The sequence below is a fragment of the Papaver somniferum genome, chromosome 1, assembly GCF_003573695.1.
Source record: "Papaver somniferum cultivar HN1 chromosome 1, ASM357369v1, whole genome shotgun sequence".
In the NCBI taxonomy this organism is placed as follows: domain Eukaryota; kingdom Viridiplantae; phylum Streptophyta; class Magnoliopsida; order Ranunculales; family Papaveraceae; genus Papaver; species Papaver somniferum.
The window spans coordinates 165,423,121-165,431,748 of record NC_039358.1 but is presented as its reverse complement, the minus strand read 5'-3'; positions in this window follow the sequence as shown (position 1 = coordinate 165,431,748).

The following is an 8,628-nucleotide window of genomic DNA, read 5'->3' as shown; positions in this document are numbered from 1 at the left end:
TGCCAAACGATCCTAATTGAGGGTACGAAGGTTGATGCTGGTGCATGTCCATTGGATTTACTTTCCCCCGGTTTTGAAGGAGTCGCTCCAGGTCTTCACGTGTAATGAAGTTGGATGGCTGGTCCCTTTCCCTCGGGAGTTCAAGAGCAACACGAGCTTCTTCACCTATGTAGGTCCGCGTCGTTGAAGTGCCTGCTCCGGGTGTATTGAATGCATCCTTTGTTGGCTCCAGGGGATGTTGTGACTCTTGTGGCAATCGCTCGGTTAGAGTTTTGAGAAAAGTGAGTACCTCCTTCTGAGTTGCATCCATATCCGTTTGAGCCATAGAAAGAACTTCCTGCCTTTCCATCAAATCCACAATGGTAATATGGGGTTTTCCTCCTCTTGTTCCTCCAGCCCCACGTCCCGACGGAGGAGTGGAAGTTGTTGTCCTGGTGACGACTGGAAGCGTTATACTTGAAGAAATGCCGGGATTTGCGGCTGCTCTGGCTCTGGTGATAGGAGGTGTCACACCTATTGGAATATCTCCCGCTCCGCTGGTGTTGGTGGTAGAGGAGGCGGCTCCACGGGATTTATTGATCACGGTTGCTCCACTGACAGGGACATTGACACCGAGAGTGTTGTCAGTACTAGTTCCATCGGAATTGATTGCTGATCCAAACCTAAGTTCTACCATCTTGAAATTGATAAAATTGAATTGGGTTTTGAAGAAATTGACTTCACAACCGAGAGATTAATCTCCCACTGTGGTCGCCAGTTGTTTATGGGTGAAAACTGTTTCTACTGGTTTTGGTAAATTTGGGTGTGTGTGGATGAGAAACGAATCTAAACCCTAAACAAATGCACTGCAGGGAGTGCTTTTGATTCAAGAGATCAATCTATACAATTCTGGCCTAAACCAAGAAATGGCAGTTCCAGACTTGCTTCGGTCACAAAGTGAAGGAGATGGGGTTGATCTTAGGGAGGGAAGCGAAGAAGGTGTTGAGATTGTGAAGGTGTTGGCTGTTTATGACCTGTATCAGAATGATGAACTGGATTGCACAATGTGAGCTATCAATTCTAGGCGTTTTCTGGATACTGTGACAACACTTGGTTTTTCTCTGTCTGTGTGTTTTTTGGAAATAGGTGAAGGACCTATTTATACAAGTCATTGAGCGCAACCCTCATCTCGTAGGAAGTGGAGGAAGTGAAGTGATGGAGTAGTGGGGTCGTGTAGGAGTGGTGATTATCACACGATCACACCTTTTCCCTCTTCCCTTATCACTGTTAACCATCCACCTTTTCCTGACACATTATTATAATGGCGCGTTGCATGCTGCATGTTGTAAACCGCCAGACCAATACCCCAATAAGTATCCCCCAGTTTGTGACATGCTTGATGTCTCGAATGAGCGGATCGTGGGACCCATCGCAGGAAATAGCATACGGTGCTATTAAGTTAAATAACTAAGTTATTTAAGGAATCGATATTTATGAAATATCGTGTATGCTCGATGCATGTAATGCATCGAAAACAATCAATATGTATGAAGCATCGCTGTTTTAAAGCTTAACCGAATAAGTCGCGGATTAAGCGTCTTAAAACAGCATTACGTCCAACCATCTTCGAGTGATCGTTTGGAGGCCACACGGGTGAGCTATCCCCTGCTCGATCACTCCATGTGGTAGATTGACGGACGGTGATCATCGAGATGCTTCATTGGTTACCTAGTCTTTAACCTAGGCTGTCCGACCAAGATGGAAAAATTGGACGGACGAGATGGTTTACGACATATATTTGCGACCGTTTGATGGAATTTTAGGGTTTTTAGGAGGTGCGCAAGAATCCCTCTTTGGCTTGACCGAATCCACACAAGGGCGCCGATCTTGGTGGGACCGACCGGTCATGCGTGGAGAGGGCTCGTTGTTGTGCATGCCTATACCTCTCCGTTCCGTGAAGGCTTGGTCTAGGCCACTCAATTTGACTGGTAAAGATGAGTAGTCGTGATCGATTTGCGACAGAAATCCATTGCCGCAAAGAATTAAAGGCTGCGTGACATGTCACTTTTGGGCGCGCGTTTCGAAGTGTCGAGTCCTAGTCTGCCAAGGTCGGGCGACTACATGCAAAGGTAGGCCCACAGTGATCAGGTTGACACTCTTGGGACCTCTTAAGTCTATATCTACACCCTCCATCCATACTGGCGAAGATGGATGGTCATGATCGAACTACGACAGATATGCAACGCCGCAAACCCTGATTAGGGTTTTGAAACAGTCAAGTATACGTGACTTTGGCCAAACGGTTTGGCGATCTATGCTTCTCCTTTGGAGAGACCGATCGTGTGGTGCCCATGTTGGGCTGACGGTGAACATATGTGCACCTCCCTAATGGTCCTAAGTACGATCTAATCCATCCGAATATGCTGGTTAAGTTGGATGGTTGTGATGAATTTAAGACATCAGTGGAATTTTCGTGACCCTTAAAAAGCATCACACCCATCGTGTTTCGGGAAAATGTTCATGGCTCCATGACCACGCCGTGAGCAAACCGATCAGGTAGGGATAGAGTGGGCCCGCCAATGTGTGTCTTGGCGCCTCCTCAATCGTTCATGGTGCGATCTAAGCCGTCCAATCAGGCTGGTGAAGTTGGACGGTCGCGATCGTTTTAAGACTGTCTTTACCAGTCTTGCTCGTTCGATCTTCTTCCAAAGCAGCGCGGCTACCCTATTTTTGTGCTGGCGTTTTGGCACGCCGGGAAGCAAGGTGTGATGTTCGACCGGCTAGGTCATAAGTGGGCCCGCCGGTGGTCATTAGGTGATCGCCTTCTCCTGCTAGGGTTCTTCTAGGCTGGTTAAATCATGCGGTCAACTTGCGTGGCCGTGATCATTTCTGAGACTGATACGGAAAGTCCAGATTTCTCCTAGGAAATTAAATATGCTCGATCGGGCTAATATAAGCACGCCGATACGAGATTCTCTTTGTTAGAGAGTGGTGTAGCCTGTACGGGTATTTCGTGCATACCTCACTATTGATATTTGGAGATTCATGTTACTCTGCTGAGAGTAACACTCAGTCATCATGCCGCACCAATAATGAGAGTTCTGCTGAAAAATAGCACAGGACATACTAGGCAAATCATGCATTAATTAATAATGCTATAAATTCACAGAATATTTGGGATTGTTGCTGCATGCACCATTCTGGGTGAACTTTGTGTATTTATTGAATTGCTTCGAATAAATAAAGTGAAGAGGTACTCATCACTTATCAAACGGCTTTACCCTTTGCAAGATGTCGGCGCATTAAATTTAGTTTTATAATTTTATCCCTGAACTAAAATTCACCATCAACATTAAGTCCCATGCCTAGCACGTAATGGTTGCACTATTGTGGGGTAGGCAATAGATGGTGACAGTAAAATAAATTCACATGAAAGGTTTCAGTGCGTGTTACCCGGATGTAGTTTGGCCCGTTTCTTGGACTAGATGCATTTCTTCTTATCGCACGGTAGCTGCCTTCAAATACTCAGGCTTGATAAGCATCCGCTGATTGCTATCCCACATCTGTATCCTTTATACACGACAAGTAGAGACTCTTTTTCTCCCCGGGATCCTGTTAGCTTGTGAAATATAAAGAAGACTTTGAGACTTATCTTCCCATCGCAAAATTGTTTCCTTCTCTATTCCAGGTATTGCTCCAGGCTCGTCACACGTCTTGATCTTTTGTTTGATAATGATTTGTTTTTAATCACAACCCCTTCCTGAGGCTGATGTGTTCGAGGAGGTGATGGCTAAAATTGATCTTCCGCTTCAAGAGGTTGATCATGCTGTACAGGGCATGTCCATTCTGCATCTACGCATCGCTCGAAAATGCGCTCAAACTCTTTTGGCTTCAATCGACAGTGAGGAAAAACAGAGGCATGATGAAGATTCGCAATCACCGGTGAGCACGAGAGCCGAGAGATTTGCAGCACGACTAAAGAGGCGAAGGATTGAACATGAACGGCCTCCGAGTAAAGATAAGCCTGATTATATGATCTAAGATGGCGTGATAATCTTCGACTCTGATACAGATGGACCCAAGCGTCCAAAGGTAGTCAGCACAATCTCCAACGCTGCAGTGGCCCTTGAGGAAGATATGGAAGTTGTTCCTACTGAGGATGTTGAAGCGGAGAACGTTGCTGACGTTGCAAAAATATCCGAAAGGGAAGTTGAGGCAGACCCAAAGGAAGAAGCAGTGGCGGCCTATGACAACGGTGTTGAAGCATACTCCGACGATGGTGAAGGCACGGTTGATCTCCTTGATGACTAAATCTCCCTGTTCCCTTTTCTCTCTTTTTTTTTTGGACGAGTATTTTCTCATAATTTGTGAACACTTTCTCCTTGTACTCAGTGACGGCCGAGTTTAAGGTCTTCTTCTTTTATGCTTGCTTGTTTGAACAAGGGTTTCATATTTCTTTGAGATAAATCTTCCAATATAGCTATATCAGAGTCCTCTCAGGCAGTGATGCGGCTTTTGTGCAATTCTACCTTTCTAATCTATCGAAATAAATTCTCACTCTATGGAACAATTCATGTGACGGTAAATGTACATTTATGTATATATACTTGAGGTTATTTGAGTCAAGACTTTTTTGACAGTAACCTTTATCTCTAGAAAGGATCTCATGTTATAATTAATGAGCTTACGAATTCAACGAGCCAAGAATCACTCAATTTCGAGTTATAACAATGAAGTTATAAGTGATTTATTAAAGTAACAATTATAAGTGTTGTTGTAATTGTTACAGTTCGTTAGTAGGAAACAATCCACGAACTGTTTGTAACGGCTCGCGGACTTGAGCCCAATTACGTGACTAGAAGCCATTCTTGGTCAAGTTTTTGATGTTTCCTTATCTAAGAAAGATATCTATTACTCCAGATATATTTGATTACCATATTAAAGTGTTCGTGATTCCTTCCTAAGATTAATTTTGATTTATTCCCATAAGTACAACATTTTCCAAAATTAATTATTTATTTAATTATTTTGGCAAGAGTTTTAACTTAGGAAAGACTCTCAAAATTAGGAAAGTCTTGAAAAAGGAAAATAGCTTTGCTTAGCTTTCAAGCTACCTTGTTCACTATAAATAAAGGGTTCGTGAGTGCTACACGTTTTTCATCCTCTTTGGAAAATTGGTGTAAGCTTCATAAGGTTGTTTCCCATGTCTTTTGTTCTTCATGAACAAGAGTGAGATAAAAGTCTTTGTATTAGGGATCACAAGGCCGAGTTGGATTTAATCTCCGTGATTGAATATACAACTTGTAATCTAGGTTTTTCACCTCCTGTTCTAAGGTCTTCTCTTCTGATATAAGACCATTCAAGAGTTGTTGATCATAAACCCTAGGTTTTGATAGATTTCGGTTCTCGATCGTATACCAACACTTGTTAGTCGAAATCAGAACTGGAAAGAAAACTTCGATTAAGGTATCTCATAATAATCCATAAGAAGTTTTAAACAAGATATCTCTAGATTTATTCTAGTTATTCTTGTTGTAGAATAATTAGGAATCTCTTCCATTTTTGAAGAGTATAATAAACCCTAATCTACAAGTTTGTTTTGATATTACTTTTACCTAGTAATTGGGTTTCTCAAAACAAACACAAGATTTCCAAAACCTTGATTCACATCTAAAGGGAATTCGATTCGGTATTTTGTGAAAGCAAAAGATCAAAAGTATCAACCGTGTTGTTGTATCTTCTGAAGAGAACATTGTTCTGCCAGAAGATTTTTGGGAATAACTTTTAAAGATAATTTGTGTTCTGCTAGAAGTTATACTAGAAGAATTCCTAAAGAGAATTGGTGTTCTGCTAGGAGTTCTAAAAGTGCTTGAATACAACTGAAGAAGGTATTACATCTAGTCCGAATAGGTAGTAGGAAATTGGTGTAACATCTTATAATCAGTGTGTGTTTATTCTGGACTAGGTCCCGGGGTTTTTCCGCATTTGCGGTTTCCTCGTTAATAAAATTTATGGTGTTTGTGTTATTTCTTTTCCGCATTATATTGTTTATCTTTATAATTGAAATATCACAGGTTGTGCGTTAATCAATCATCATTGATAAATCCGACTTTGTTTGTTGGATATGATTTTGATTGATCTTGGATATTGGTCTTTGGTACCGTCCAAGTATTTCTCACATCAATCAGGCTCATAGATTTCTATTTGTTTGATTTGTTGATTGATTTGAGAAAAAGAGATAAACTCTTTAGTATTATTCTTTGATTGAGTTTTTACTCTCGGAAAATTATTAAGGTTTAGTCCTTACAGGTTGCCAAAAGAAATATTGGGTGTGGTGTAGGACCCCCGCTTTTTCAACTAGATTAACGCACAAGGGCAATTACTTAAATATAATTATAATGCGGAAAGTAAAGTAATGGCACCACACAAAATATTTTGTTGAGGAAAATATTCTGGAAGGAAAATTCTTGGACCTAGTCCGGTTTTGAACACTCTCATAATTAAGTCGTTATACAAATTTACTACCGTAACTCTGCATAATTGAGAACAAGTAAACACTGCTTCATTGCTCATTTCCTTCGATATTCCTGCACCTACAACCAATCCAGAATATGCACGTGACTCCCAAGACAGAGTCCACTATCTTGAATTGCTTCATTGTTGTGAAGACTTTCGCTCTCAACTCCTTTGGATCGTAATCCAAAACAACATAGGTTTAAAATGTATTTTGGTAACCAACTCACTTATCAATCTTCCAAATCATTCTTTAGGCCAAAGATAAAGTAGAGTAAGAAGATCTTTCATTTAATCAATATAAACCCCTTTAATCAATTATCAAACCAAGACAAAGATTATCAAAATAATTTATGTAAGACCCCAAAAAAAAAAATTCTCGGGTTTAACCAAATACATTTGCCCAATTCTGCACTTGGAGTACCTAAAATTGTACCCAAAAATCTTTTTTGACATTTTTAGGTTGCCTCAAGCATATATGTTAGGGCCCAAATATAAGAGTTTCCCTTAGTCGTATCCCTTCAGTGTTGTAATGGTAACCATGCATATGGCCACGTGTTTAATCCTCTCCTTGTTTTGAATGGAAAAGAAAATAAAAAGAGAGAAGAGTGTTTACATTTTTCTGAAGGGGAAATGGAGAGTGAAAGATCAGCAAAGAGTTAAGAGGGGGTAACTCAAAATTCTCTTTTCTTCATAGATAAAATTCTTTCAATTGAGACTTAAAATGGAAGAAGGTGAAAAATTTCTCTTCGTTTCTTCTTTTTCTCTCTAACGGTTTTCGTTCTCTTCTTTCTTAAATAAGAATAAGAGCAAAAAGTTGGAGAAATTGATAAGGCTATGGCTAGAAAGGGAGAACCCTAGTAAATTGGTTTGGGAGATCGGAGTTACAAAGCTTAGAAGTTCGTTGGATTCGTTTTTGCTTGTCTTGGTGTTGATTGCATGAAAGAGGATCGGGTCACGTTTACTACTAGAAAATCTGGATAATTGGGACTGCAGTTTGCTGAATTCAAACCCGGGACAGTTAAGTGTTTATGCTATATCTTTTTCTCTATTAATTGGATACAACTGAAACTTTAATATGTTGTTTATTACTTTATGAAAAATCTACTGTAAAAATTTCAGGAATATCTGATTAATTTAGGTACCCCAACGTGTAGGAGAATTGTGACAGAATTTTGTACATCGGCATTGAAGCCACGTTGTAATGTGTATATCTTTTTATTGAACCGTTAGAATTTGATGATTTTCGAATATGCTATGGGATCCTGTGTTATGAACCTACCATAAAATTTTCAAGACGATCAAATGCCATTTTCTATTGAAAAGTGTGTATATAGTGCGACTCAATTTTGTATTGCAGTGACAATCTTGTTTATTTTTAATGCAATGGATTTGGAAGAAGTGAAAATAGGTTCCATCTTAAATCTATAATTGTCATAATTACGCTGCTTTTTTTTTTATCGAAATGTTAATTTGGTATACTGGTTTTGGAGTTAGGTTGTTTATGGACAAGTCTAGTTTTCTCGTTATGGTTTTAGTTTGGAGGAAATGTTTGGTCCATATGGTGTTGATGTCAAACTAGAAGAATGATGATAATCCAACACTTCGAAGAACTGTTTCTTGTTTCGAAGCAGTACATACTAGTAGATGATGAGCCTGGAACGACTAGGAGAGCTTGGTTTAAATTACTCCCTCCGTCTCTAAAAGATAGGCAGGATTGTGTGTAAAACTTTACACACAAACCTGCCTATCTTTTAGAGACGGAGGGAGTAGTGTTTATATAGAACAGTAAATTCGTGTATCCATATGGTTAGTCATTATGTGTTATACTTGCATATATTGGTGAAATCTAACTTCCTAAATGGTTAGTCGATTGTACATCTAAAAATCTTGACATAGGTCTCTTTGTGGAAAACATGCCTAATCTTGACATAGGTCTCTTTGTGGAAAACATGCCTAGCGTTTGTGGAATGATAAAACTTCATGATATTTAATCCACTAACGATTCATAAGTCTTGTTCATCTTGCTCTACGTTTATGCCGTGATCTCACCGAGTAAAAATGCAAGATTAAATTTTTATTTGTTTGTATAAGTACCCACTCCATAAGTTATTGGACTTATTCTATCCTCGAGTG